This window comes from Canis lupus, chromosome 29 (assembly GCF_048164855.1).
Source record: "Canis lupus baileyi chromosome 29, mCanLup2.hap1, whole genome shotgun sequence".
Lineage (NCBI taxonomy): Eukaryota > Metazoa > Chordata > Mammalia > Carnivora > Canidae > Canis > Canis lupus.
Genome location: NC_132866.1, coordinates 11,716,463 through 11,728,657, shown reverse-complemented (window position 1 = coordinate 11,728,657; position 12,195 = coordinate 11,716,463). Strand labels below are relative to the sequence as shown.

General features: G+C 50.8%; 1 protein-coding gene across 4 annotated transcripts in view; it reads left to right on the top strand.

Moving 5' to 3' along the window:
* GRK5 (G protein-coupled receptor kinase 5) overlaps window positions 1-12,195 on the top strand; it is a 212,527-nt gene that overhangs the window by 125,279 nt on the left and 75,053 nt on the right. The gene's annotated exons all lie outside the window — the stretch shown is intronic.

The following is a 12,195-nucleotide window of genomic DNA, read 5'->3' as shown; positions in this document are numbered from 1 at the left end:
ACATAAACAAAAGCAGTTGGTGGTGGGTGGTGGTGGGGAGGGGGCTCGATAATTTCTAGAAGTGTGAAGATGTCCTGAGTCCATTAAGTTTGAGATCCATCATTGTAGGGAAGGGGACAAAAGAAGAGAGACAATGAGACAATCCTTGTGAAATAGCGTTTCCTGAGTTCTGAGAAACAAGTGCCGGTGTATAGTTATTCTTTGTTCTAAGATAATTCAAGATAGAAACTTTTAAATCTAGAGGACTGTTGAAGAAAGGTGGTAAGTGTCATGCAGGCCAGAATGTGGACATGAAGAATTTCAGGACTGGGTTGTGGCTGCCCTGTGTTACAGCGACACCTACTGAACGACAGGGGTATTACAACCCAGCTCTATGGAACACGGGACCAGCGAGAGTAAACGCCGTATTCAGACCATAAAGGACATAGAGGAGAGCAAATTCTGTCAGGCAGAGTATGGCATTGTAACATTTGTTGGCAAAACAAATTCTGAGACAAGACAGAAGGGATCTCAAAAAAGACATAATGACAATTCCATTCCCTACGCACCCTCTTCCTCGGTTAGATGGAAAATTAGTGGTTTCATCAGGGAGCCTAGAGCAGAGCCTAACGGCAGAATCAACTTAAAGTTTTTAAGAAATAGTACTAAGGTTTTACAGAATCAGAGTCTCTGGGCCCAGAATTTTATAATTTTAAAAAGTTCTCCAGGGAACCTAGTCATGTCTGTATATCTGGCCCAGAATGGCTCTGCTAAGGATGATTTCTGTCCTATAGGAACCACACTAGGGCTGGGAAGCCCTTCCACTGGTTGCTGCTCTGTTCCTTCTACTGCTGTCAATGCCCAAGTTTGGAGCTCCAGGTCCTTGGATTTTAGACCACCTTTGTGCTTCATGCCTTCTTGATGTCTGGGATTCTGTTTGATTTCCAAGGTTGGCCTAGCTAGGGTCCAGTTGGCCTGATGCCCTGTCAGAGCACCCCCCGTGCTCGCATGTCTCCTCCTAGCATTGCCTAGATCCAACTTCCAAGAGTCTTTGGGCTCTTCCAGCTCCTTCTTTTTCCTTTAACCCCAGACTTACTTCCATTTGTGCCCCAGAACCATCAACAAGGAATAGCCTAGAATAGAGAGAACTATCGAAAATAAACAAACAGCAAAACAGAACTACAGCCTTCTGTGTGCCAAGGCTTAGCCTAAGCCACCACTGAGCCCTTTTGTTTCGAGTTTTCAACACAGTCAATGGGAGGATTTGTCTTCTCATGTAAAAACGCTTCTCAAAACTGACAAAAGGGAAAAAAGGCTTTGCTTTACTGAAATTTGTACTGCCAGCCCTCCCTTTTGCAAGCCTACGAGTTCTGGGCTGTCTCATGATACCCCTGTGGCATTGTCAACAAAGACCCAGCCCCAGGACAAGGAGCTTCCACACCCACGAAAGAACAGCATGTGGGTGAGGCCTGGCCAGGGAAGGGAAAATTCTTAATAACCAGTGGGGTGTGAAAGGGGTGGGGGCCAACCAGAGCATAGAGCCCAGGCGGAGTGAAGTGATGCCAAACGCTTTGCCCTATCCAAGGTAATGAAAGTGATCTGTAAGTGGTGTTTTTTTTCCTTTTAAATGACAGAGCAGGGCTGGCTGAGGAATAGGGTTTGACCAATTTAACCAGAAATGTAGGCGAAGCTTGTTTATGCTGCAAAGATAAAGCAACAAGTGGGAGACAGGGTAGGCTGTGGCCTTCCTCTACATTTGGAAGCTGTTGCCTTTCTCTTGGCAAATTCCCTAAAGTCTGAGACCATCTAAGCACAATGAGGAAATGCCTCTAGAGGGACCTGTGTCGTGTCTGCAGATCTGTGCCTTGGGAGATGGAGGCTGGGGCACCCATGTGGGAGTATCCTGCTGTGCTAGGTGGTGCCTGGGGTCAGGGAGATGTTGTGAGGGCAAGGGCCAGTAACGAGGAGGGGGGTTCCCTCCAGGCCTGGCAGGGAATGTCCCATTCTGGTGCATTGTTCTGGGCGGTCCTCCAGAAACCTGTGTCCAGGGGCCAGGGACGTTCTGCCTGGAATTTCAGTGTTAGCAATAGCAGCTCCAACTCAGCACCCCTCTGCCGGCCTCCACCATTTACAGCTCTGCATGTGTTTCTTTCCATGCAAGTAAGGGACCCTGGGGTCCCTCCCTACCCCTCAGCTCCCTCCCTGCTGTCGAGACCATGTAACGTATCAGGGCTTCCTGTCCTTAGTAGCCACAACCATCAATGAGGGTGGGGGTGGGAGGTGAGGGGGGATGCTTCTTGACTCATATGCCTTGGCCCCATAGAGACTGGATTTTGGGCAGGTGTTGAGGCAGCCTCCTGAGCCAGGCTGGGTGGTGTCTGTTGAGCAGATTCTTGTCCTCTTAGGGTGGCTGCGTCAGTGACACCCCAAGGGGAGAGGCTTCAGTGCGGAAAGTATGTGAGCCTTGGACAGTGCCACAGATGGCCTGGAATGGTTTGGCCCCTTGTTTCCAAGGTCCCAGCTGATGTCCCCATTGTGCAGTGGGCAGGAGCAAAGGGCCAGCTTTCCCCAGTTCCTGGAGCACCAGCCAGTGTCCAGGGCCAGCAGTGGTGAGGGCTGGAAGGCAGCATTCGGGGAGGCTGCCCAGAAGACATGGCTGGCCCTGGCTTGGACGCTGTGCCCACAGTAGCATGTGGCTGTCTCCCCCATGAACAGCAGGATTCTCATTCCCAGTGCTCAGCTGAGGAAACAGTTTATACCTCGTATATAGCAAATGCTCTGCTGCTAGAAGCTGCTCTGGTCATGTGATTTGTCTGGAGTCCCCTGGATGGTGAGTGGTGGGGCCAGGATTGAGCTCATGTTCATCTCACACCCCAGCCCCCCCACCCTGCAGTCTGGCCACCTTCTCCCAGGGCCTCCCCAGGCCTCTCAGGGAGGCAGGCAGGGCAGAGGGTTAGTAGCCCCATTTCACAGCCCAGGAAACTGAGGCCAAGTGATTTGTCACAGATCACTGAGCTTGCAAATGGTGGGATGGAGCCTCAGACCTTGCTCTTTGATCATTCCCCCGATATTAGCCAGTTCAGGCTGCCAGAACAAAATGACATGGGCTCACTGGCTTAGACAACAGAATTTATTTTTTCGCAGTTCTGGAAGCTGGAGTCTGAGGTCAGGGTACTGACAGGATGGGTTTCTGGTGAGAACTCTTTTCCTGGCTTGTAGATGGCTGCCTTCTTGTGTCCTCATAGGGCCTTTGCTCTGTGCACGCAGAGAGGGAGAGAGCAATCTCTTGTGTCTCTTTATCTCTTATAAGGACACCAGCCCTCCAATTAGGGGCCCACCCTTATGACCGAGTTTAACCTTTATCATTTCCATAAAGGTCTGTCTCTAAATACAGTCGCATTGAGGGTTAGGACTTCAACATGGGAATTTGAGGCAGGAGGGAGAGGCACAATTCAGCCCATAATACACTCTGAGCCTCTTTCATTGTTTTGGGCCCCTCAGAGCACAGTAGGAGACAGCTGCTACTACACATCAAGGAAGTCATTTTGGAGTGTGCAGGAGCCTGGAAATGGGGCTGGGACAAACCTAGAAGTTTTGCTGGAGGAGGTGTGTGTGTGCATGCATCGGCTGGACTTGGGTAGCATGTGTACTTAGGGAGATTCTGGCCCATTTCAGGCAACCCCATATGCAGTCCACCCCAGTCATTCAGATGAGCTGTGGCTGTTTCCTGGGAGCCACTTTCTCTCCATGGCTGTGGTAAGAGGGGACCGACCCTCTGGTTCCTGCTTGGACTAGCAAGGTTGCTGTTGGTCAATTCAGCCAATGAGATAGGAGGGCCTGTGGGTCTTTAATGTGGAAGGGAATGGAATTCCAGGTGAACAGGGAGGGGCAAAGGCAGGCAGAAGTATTGCTGAGGACCCATGGAGCTCTCCTTCAGCAGAGAGACATCTGCAGAGCCGGGTGGCTGCACGTGGTGGCCAGCCCCTGCTGCTGTGGCCCTGCTGCTGGGGAGGCTGGTCCTTCTGTCAAGATGGACTGTGTTAGGACAGCATTATGTGTGCAGGCCCTTGCCATAAATTCTCTTGCCTTCCTCACTTCGTGTCTGCCCCCCTCTCTCAGACTCACACGCTGCATTCAGCTGGTGAAGGGAGTCCTCACTGCTGGGTTTAGAAGATTTAAATTTCTGCAGTGTCTTTGTTTCTGGAACGAGGATGGTGTTCCCAGGTCAGAGGTTTAGGTTCACACACCAAGTCCAGAGCAGTTACAGGTTCTAGGCAGCATTGCAGAAGGTATCAGCAGGGATGCTGAGGGAGGCTGTTGAGGCTGGGGCAGCTGGAGAAGCTGGGGCAGCTGGAAATGATTGGGAGAGGCTAGGGCAGCTAGGAGAGGCTGTTGAGATTGGAGGGGGCTGTTGAGGCTGGGGAGGCTGCTTTTTTGGTGGAACTTCCTATTTCTCACATTTCCTCTGTGGAGGCCACAGTACCCGGCCCTCCCCCAAAGAAGAGCCCATCTGTCTGGGGAGTGCAGAGCCTGTCTTTAGCCCCTCTGGGGTCTGTCCCCTAGCTCAGCTCACCTAGGCCCCTGGTGGGCTCCAAAGGTGATTGGTACAGAGTTTAGACCCCAGCCTGAAGGAAAGGGAAGATCTGCCTCTTATAGTTCCCTCTGAAGTACTTGAAGTGGTTGCAGCCCCCTAGTGACAAGGATAGTCATCCTCCCTGCATCTCCCATCCCTAACTTCCTCTGCACCTGGCCCAGAGCCCTTTGCTCGGGGGTCATGCACTGTTCCCAGGCCCCGTGTCACCCTGAGTCTCCTCTCCTCCCAGGGAGAGGCCCTGAATATTTCTGAGCCTGCAGCTCCCTTGCTTCTCTGGTGGGAAATGGTGGCTTCTTCTTAAGAGAAGAGCAAGTTGCTGCCCTCCCTCTGATTCCCAAGGGTGAGCCTCTCCACTGCTACTTTATGACCTTGGGCAAGTCCCTTAGACTGGCTGTGTCAGAAGGAAGTACTCTCCACCCTGTGGGGTAGCATTAAGTGAGAGAATGGAGTTTTAAAGCATTCAACTCCTAATAGCTGCCAAATCCATGTGCACTTACTACAGTATGAGTGTTCCGGTGCCCAGGTGGGTGAATGTGAGCAGATGGCCACACACATTTGTCAGTGGATGGCCTTTGCTACTTACTCTCTGACTGCCTAGATGGGGAGGCCTTATCTTCGTCATGATCAAAATCATCCCCGTATTCAGCAAGCCCTGGTCACCATTCATTCAATCTTCTATTTCTGAGAACCTGCCTTGCGCCAGGCCTTACTCTGGGGAGCATAGCTCCGAATCTGACAGAGCAGGGCTTGTGCTCCATTTCCAGGCAGAAGGTGGGGAGGGAAGTAATCAAGCAATCTTACCCAGGCAGATTTCAAAGATGACCTGTGTTGAGTGCCCTGGAGGAGTGGTGATAGGAGCCCACACTAGGGGCCCATGCTGTTGCCCAGAACTGGCTGAGGCTCACGGGAAATTCAGAATTGAAAGTATGGGCACCAGCTGCAGGCTGCCCCCACTCTGCTCTGTGACCATCAGAGGCAGTGATACTGCAAGAAGGAAGTCAATATTTAAAAAAAAGGAACGTCAGTTCTTAGGAAGCCCTTAGTTGCCCTGTATACAATCTTGTGTTTAGCCACTTACATAAAGCCGGGGTCAGAGACTGTGTGGATGTCTGCCCCTCGTATGCACATACCTCACCCACCTTCCCAGCCCTTGTAAGTAAAGGCAGCATCAGCCCAGGTGCTGGTGTGGCCAGCTTGGGATTGCCCCTTCCTATGTGCTTTGGGGACCCTAGAGACATACAAGTCTGATGTGGCCAGGACAAGGGCAGTTTGCACAACACACGCATCTTGGGAAAACAAATGTGGCTCTCAGTTTGTTCCCTTGAGTTCCTGGAACCAGAGTGTTTATTTTATGTAATATACAGCAAAACTAGTGCTGTTGACTTCAGAACCTTCCAGCATCCGAACTATAATTCTTACTAAAATACTCTTTCAATGTGGATTAGCCAGGATATTGTAGAGGAGGAAGACTGACTTGTGCTCTACAGGGAGGAAAAATATTCTGCATTTCGGGTCACCATCTTTAGAAACGAACACAAGCATTTTGAGACTTAGGGTGCCTTAATTCCATCAGAGAAACAGTCCTCTCTTTGCTCCCTTGGAGCCATACTAATAGCAACCTGGTTCATGCTGGGGGAGGTCGAGTGGGTACGTTGTATTTGAAGCGACACATCAGTCTCCTGCTTTGTGGCAAAGGGGCATGTGAAACAGTGCCTGATTTAATAGATAAGGCTCAGGTGGGCCTCTTTCCTGGTTGAGCAATGAAGGGGGTGTGTATGGGGGATTGGGGCAGGAATAGCCAGTGACTGCTGCTTATAATAGTGGTGGATGGATAGTATTTACTAAGGGCCTAGCATGTGCCAGGCACTGTGCTAAGCGCCTATGACTAAGAGCCATATCTATGGAGTAGGTCATTTTATCGTTATCTCTATCTTAGGACCAAAAAAATGTGTCTCAGAAAAGGTCATACAGCTAGTACATGATTGATCAAGTATAGATCCAGCTGCTGTAACAAAGATGCAGACTAACCCTGGTTTAAACGAGGTAGAAGCTTATTTCTCTCTCCTGGAACAGTGCTTGGGTAGGGGTCTAGGACTCCTATGGAAGTCCTGTGTGGCCATTCAGTTCTAGTCTCTTCTGTCCTTAAGGTGTTGCCCTCTTCCTCATGGTCCCAGAAGGCAGCCCACTGTGTCTACCTTCTAGGTGTGTCTGTGTATAGGAAGGGGGATGCTGAAAGAGAAGGCATACACCCTTTCCCTGTAAGGGCATAATCCACAACTAACTTGGAGCCATTATTTCTGTGTACCTTCCTTTGCAATCTTGGTCACATGGCCACTCTTAGTTACAAAGGTGGCTAAGAATGAGTTCCTGCCTCTGCCTCTCACCCCTTCGCCCCTTCGCTGCTTCTCCTCCTGGAGGAGTTCTGGGTTAGCTCCAAGGAAGAGAGTCCAAAGCTAGATTGGCTTCTTGGGTGCTTGGGGTGGTAGGTATTTCTGGTGGTCACTTGATCTAGTACAGCACAGGGCACCAAGAAGGTGCTCAGTAAATCAGTCTTAAAGGATAGGTGGGAGAGGGGGCCCTGGCTTATCAGACCCACTCCTGGATGCAAATATAAGGGCGCTGGAGACTTCTGTGACCAACCACCAGAAGGCAGCCAGGTCCAGAAGGATTCCCTTCAAGGGTGGGGCTCTGCAGCTGTTTTGGTCTGGACCAGAGGTTCAGGGTATCCTATTGGCTTAACCCCAACCATGAACTATGTCTGTGAGCTGTGCTTCCATTGGAAATCTGATTCTGAGTCCCCTTTGGGAGGAACTGGATTCTCTCCTAGTGGTGGGTCACTTGGGCTGTACCACCTACGTTCCTGATTTGGTTCCAATGATGCATAGGTCCAGTTTGTCAGCTGCTGGCCCCCATGTGGACCCTGTCTGCAAGGAAGGGCCTGTGTCTCCCTCCTGCTGTGCTCTGGTCGCCTGCTTTAACTGTCCCTGACTCAGCTAGAGCAAAATGCAGTTACTGCCTGGCCTGTCAGAGCCCAGGGCCCCGTTAAGAAGTCCTCAGAGGCTTTCTGGTGCAGCATGCTGAATAGGAGTTGCTGAGAGTTCTCCTGTCCCTTTTTCTGGTTACATTTTTCTGAACAAAGCTTCTTTTCCATGCAGGTGCTCAGAAGGAAAAATAAGTAAGCATTGGAGGTTCCAGTGTGGAATTTTTCTATCATCTGAACATTGTTTTTGGCAAGAAGTAATTTAAAACAAACAGCCGTTGTGGGTTACATTTTCAGACTAATTAGAAATAGGGGTGTTCTCTGATCATCCCAATCTTTTTTTTTTCTTCTTTTCTGTTCCCGGTTATCTATCTTATGCTCAGTAGCTGAGGAGGATACCTATGAAGCTTAGCATCAGTTACATATTTGTCAAAATGTCTGTTACAAGCCTGGCAGCCAGAGGGAAGAGAAAAAGTGTTAACAGACCTGTGCTCCAGGCTGAGCCGGAGCTTGAGCGGTCTAGACAGTTAAGAGATATGCAGGGCTCTTAAAACAAGAAAGAAAGGACAAAAGAAAAAGCATGAGCTCTGGGGTCCTGCATGCTTTGATTCTGTACTTGGATGGCTGAGAAAGCTTTAGTTTAAAATAAGTGGTTTTTGGCAAGAAGTGGGTACTGCATGCTGGCAAATTGATTGTGCCCTTCTACTTAGATAAAAATGAAAACGCATGAGGTATTTTGCTTTTTTTCTTCTTGACGATTAAAAGCATCTACTTGGCTCCACGCAGAGACGGCCCCTGAAGATTTATACAAGGCACCTGTGTGGCATCGATTACAGGCCTTCAGGCTGACAGAAACAACTATACTTCGCGACGCTCCAAAAGCCGGATCCTAAGACGGAGTTTTGAAAGCCTTGACAGGGCGTCTCTGTGCCAAACCTGGGTGGGACTCTTGGGTGAGGGTCTTTGAGTTTTACCAGAGGACTTCTACTCCCTGGTCACACTCTTCCAGGGCCTGGGAGCAACTGAGGCAGCTGAGCGAACCCTGGGGTGGTGAATAAGATGAGACTCTTTCCCCACCTGGGCCTCAGTTTCCCCATCTGGGAAGGGAAGGGTGTCAGACTGGCTTTCCTTCAAGTTTTCTGCCTGGTGTCGGACCATGCTCTGTGACATGCCCTTCCTCCAGCTCCAGTGGCACTGTTGCGTTGCAAAGGGCAGGGGGTGGGGGGCGATGTCAGTGCTGGAAAGGGCCTCCATTTCGGGGCAGATCCATTCATTAACTTGACCCAGCCCAGGGAGGAATTTGGAAACAAGTACATTAGAACATGGCCAACAGCAAGCACACGGATGAGTTAGGTCCTGATTCTATTAATGTGTTCTATTCATTCGCTCGTCAAATGTTACTGTGTGCGGGCCCTATGCCAGGCTCTGTGTTAGGTGCTGGGGTGTGCAGAGAACAAGGAGCCTGGCTCCTGCCTGCTCCCGGTTGGGTCTAGCCCTGCTTGGACCTCTGTCCTGTTGGCTTAAGGACTTGCCTCCATGTAGGTCCGAGCCCAGGAATGTGCTATGAAATGCAGTTCCAACACCCTATTAAAAGCCAAGCATTTACTTCTAGACACGGAGGACTTTAAGACTTCTATCTTCAAGGAGCAAAGGATTTGTTTTGACAAAAGAAGTATAAACAGGATCCTAGTGAATAACTTTTCTCATGGCTGCTCCTGCCTTAATCAGTCGTATATTTATTGGTGACCTCATAGTGTCCAGACGGTCCCAGACGCCATAGAGGATGCAGAGGGGATGGCAGTGGAGAGAGAATTTACAGCTCTGCCAAGGAGCCAAGGCCAACTCGGAGGACAGCAGCCAGGGGGATGAGACAGCATGTAGGTTATGTGATCACAGGTGTGCTGCAGGCCTCGGAGCTGCAGGAGCTCAGAGCCGGGAAGGGGACAGCATACTTGAGTCAGGTGTTCTGGGCAAGGAGGGAAGACGGGGCATTCCAGACAGTTCTCCTGTGCTGGCCCAGCCTGTGGAGTGTAACCATCCAGCTGATTTCCAGCCACTGAGTTGTCATGGCCTTTCCCGTCCTTACTATGTGGAGGCTGGAGCTCCCAGATATGGTGTGCATGGCCCATGGAAGTGGAATGCCCACTGGCTGGTCATCCAGGTTACCAGGGTGCCCCCTCCCCCATGGGCCCTAAGAGATTTCCCAATGGTGCCATTGGTGAGATGTCATCTATCCCTCAGGGTCCCAAGTCCTTGCCTGCTGCTGCTATGGATCCCTAGAAGCTAAAATTCCAGAACAGTTGTTCTACTAACAGGAGGAGCTGAGTTCAGATCTTGTCTGTCATTTACTGTTCTGTGGCCTTGTGCTAATCCTTCTCAATGCCTCATTTTTTTGTCATCTGAAAGCAAGCTGATCATAGCATCCTTTTCAGAGCCCTGTTCTGAGGCCCACATGTAAAGACATGCATGTAAAAACACCTAGCAAGGTTCCTGGTATACAGCGAACACCCTATTGACGTTAGCTCTTATTGTTTCTGTGATTATCACTATACATCAGGCGGCAAAGTGGGAAGGCCACTGTCTGGCCCAAAGGTCATCTCTTTCTGAAAACTGGCTCTGCCAAATGCTATAAAAATCCAAGTCTAAAATCCTGACAGTTGAGATATAACTCAGCTGAGCAAAGTCTGAATTGAGACTCCATCTTTCTCTGTGTTCATTTCTGCAGAAGCAATGTGCCTCTTCCACCTCTTATCTGGAACACAGGCATTGGGTGAAATCTGTGTGCCCGCAAACATGCCCATCTCCCCCTCTGTAGCCCCTCTCGGGTCTGGGGCTCACTTGGGCAAAGATGGCTTGATGGGAGTTGTTAACATGGTTTCACGTTTAATTACCAAAAGCCTGGATCAGGTTCCGGCGGGCCAAGCCCTCTTAGCTCTGTTTCTTAGGGAAACAGAGTTTGGGTATGTCAGGTGGCTGGTATTCTAGGAGTCATGATGAAGTAGCTGGGGGAAACCAGAGGTTTACCTGAGAGAAGAGTCCAGGAGCAGATAATACCTATCACCTAACGTTTTTCCTCTGTATCCCAAGAATAAGGACCAAGGTGCAGATATTATAGGACAGGTCTGGCCTCAGGATAAGAATGAACTCTTAATACGATGTTGAGAAAGAGTGCTGGACACTTTGCAGGTGAAGTGCTTCTTGTCCCCAGAAGTGCACAGACTAAGGTCGGCTGAGTCCTTGATGGGGTTCATGTCGAGAGGATTGTGGTAGCTGGGTCTTCGGATCCTGAGACATCTGGACTTTCAGGAGATAGTCAGTTGCCTCCACCTTCCCGGGCATTCGATTCTCAAGTGCCTTTGGCCAGCACAGCTGTGAGCCTCACGGGGCCCTGGCCCATGGCCCAGGAAGAAGCAGGGCCGCCTCTCTGCACCGAGGCTGCTGTTTGCCTTGGCCCCTGCTTGCCCTGCCACTTCCTGGCCCCGCCCTCCCGTGGCTTTTGCTTCATTAGCTCATAGCTCCAGGTGAAGCCAGTCCCCGGGGCCCTGGATGGCCCAGATGCCAAGGTTCAGAGCCCCCATGCCTCCCAGGCCACAGCAGCTCACCGTAAGCGTGGGTCAGGCACTGCTCTCCAAGGGTAAACCAGAAAAGCACTCAAGAGAGACCGAGGCACAGAGATGGGGAGTGACAACCCCAGGGCCTCACAGCAAAACTGTAGCAGGCTCCCATGGAAGCCAGGGCTCTGGGCCCTCAGACAGTACCTCCTGGGCCTTCCAGAAATACTAACTTGAAGCTCATGCTTGCTCTGTTTCTGCTCTGGCCACAGTGCAGATATGGGTGTCAAGGCAGCTTTGAGGGCTTAAGGACTCTGAAGGTTTTGTACTCTGCTTGGAGTTCTGATTTTAGAGAAAGACCCCATGCCTGGTGGTATCTCCATCCCCACCAGGTTCCTCACAGTCTCTCTGGGTCAGTACCAAGTTGGGAGGTAGGACATTGAAGCTCCTGTCATGCATCAGGCTCATTTTGTAAAAAGGAGGAGCCAAGATCCCAGGACAGTGATGGGTCTGAGGTCATATGGGGATCAGAGGAGGAGCTGAGGTAAAGTCCAGTCCCCTTGGCCCCCTTCCCATGGCCCTGGCTGAACTTTCTGGAAAGCAGCAAGTCATTCAGGCCCACTTCAGTTCTGGGGGCTCTGGACCCCTCACAGCTTCCCCACCGTGTGCAGCACACAGCCTGGTCAGCATTACCTCGGCCTGGGCACCCCGAGCCCTTCTATTTCCCTTGGACTGAAGCCCCTCTAGGAACAGCTCTATCGTCTCGTCTAGTTGCTACAGGGAGACCTTCATTTCTAGCAGATTAACCATGGGGGGAATGTCGACAGGGTGTGGGCCTGAGACTTCCACTCCCCATTTAGAAGCTCGGGGCCTCCACATGACATTGATTCGTTCATTCTCTTGTTCCATCATCTGTTTGTTGCCACCCACACCTGTGCTCCTGCTCCAGCCGGGCACCGATCCAGAGGCTGGGGATGAAACGTGAGCTGGACCTGACAGTGAACACAGAGCTGGAATCACCCTGGGAACTTTAAAAAAACCACTGACGCCATCTCCAGAGGTTTGATGCAATTGGCCTGGGTATTTCAGTT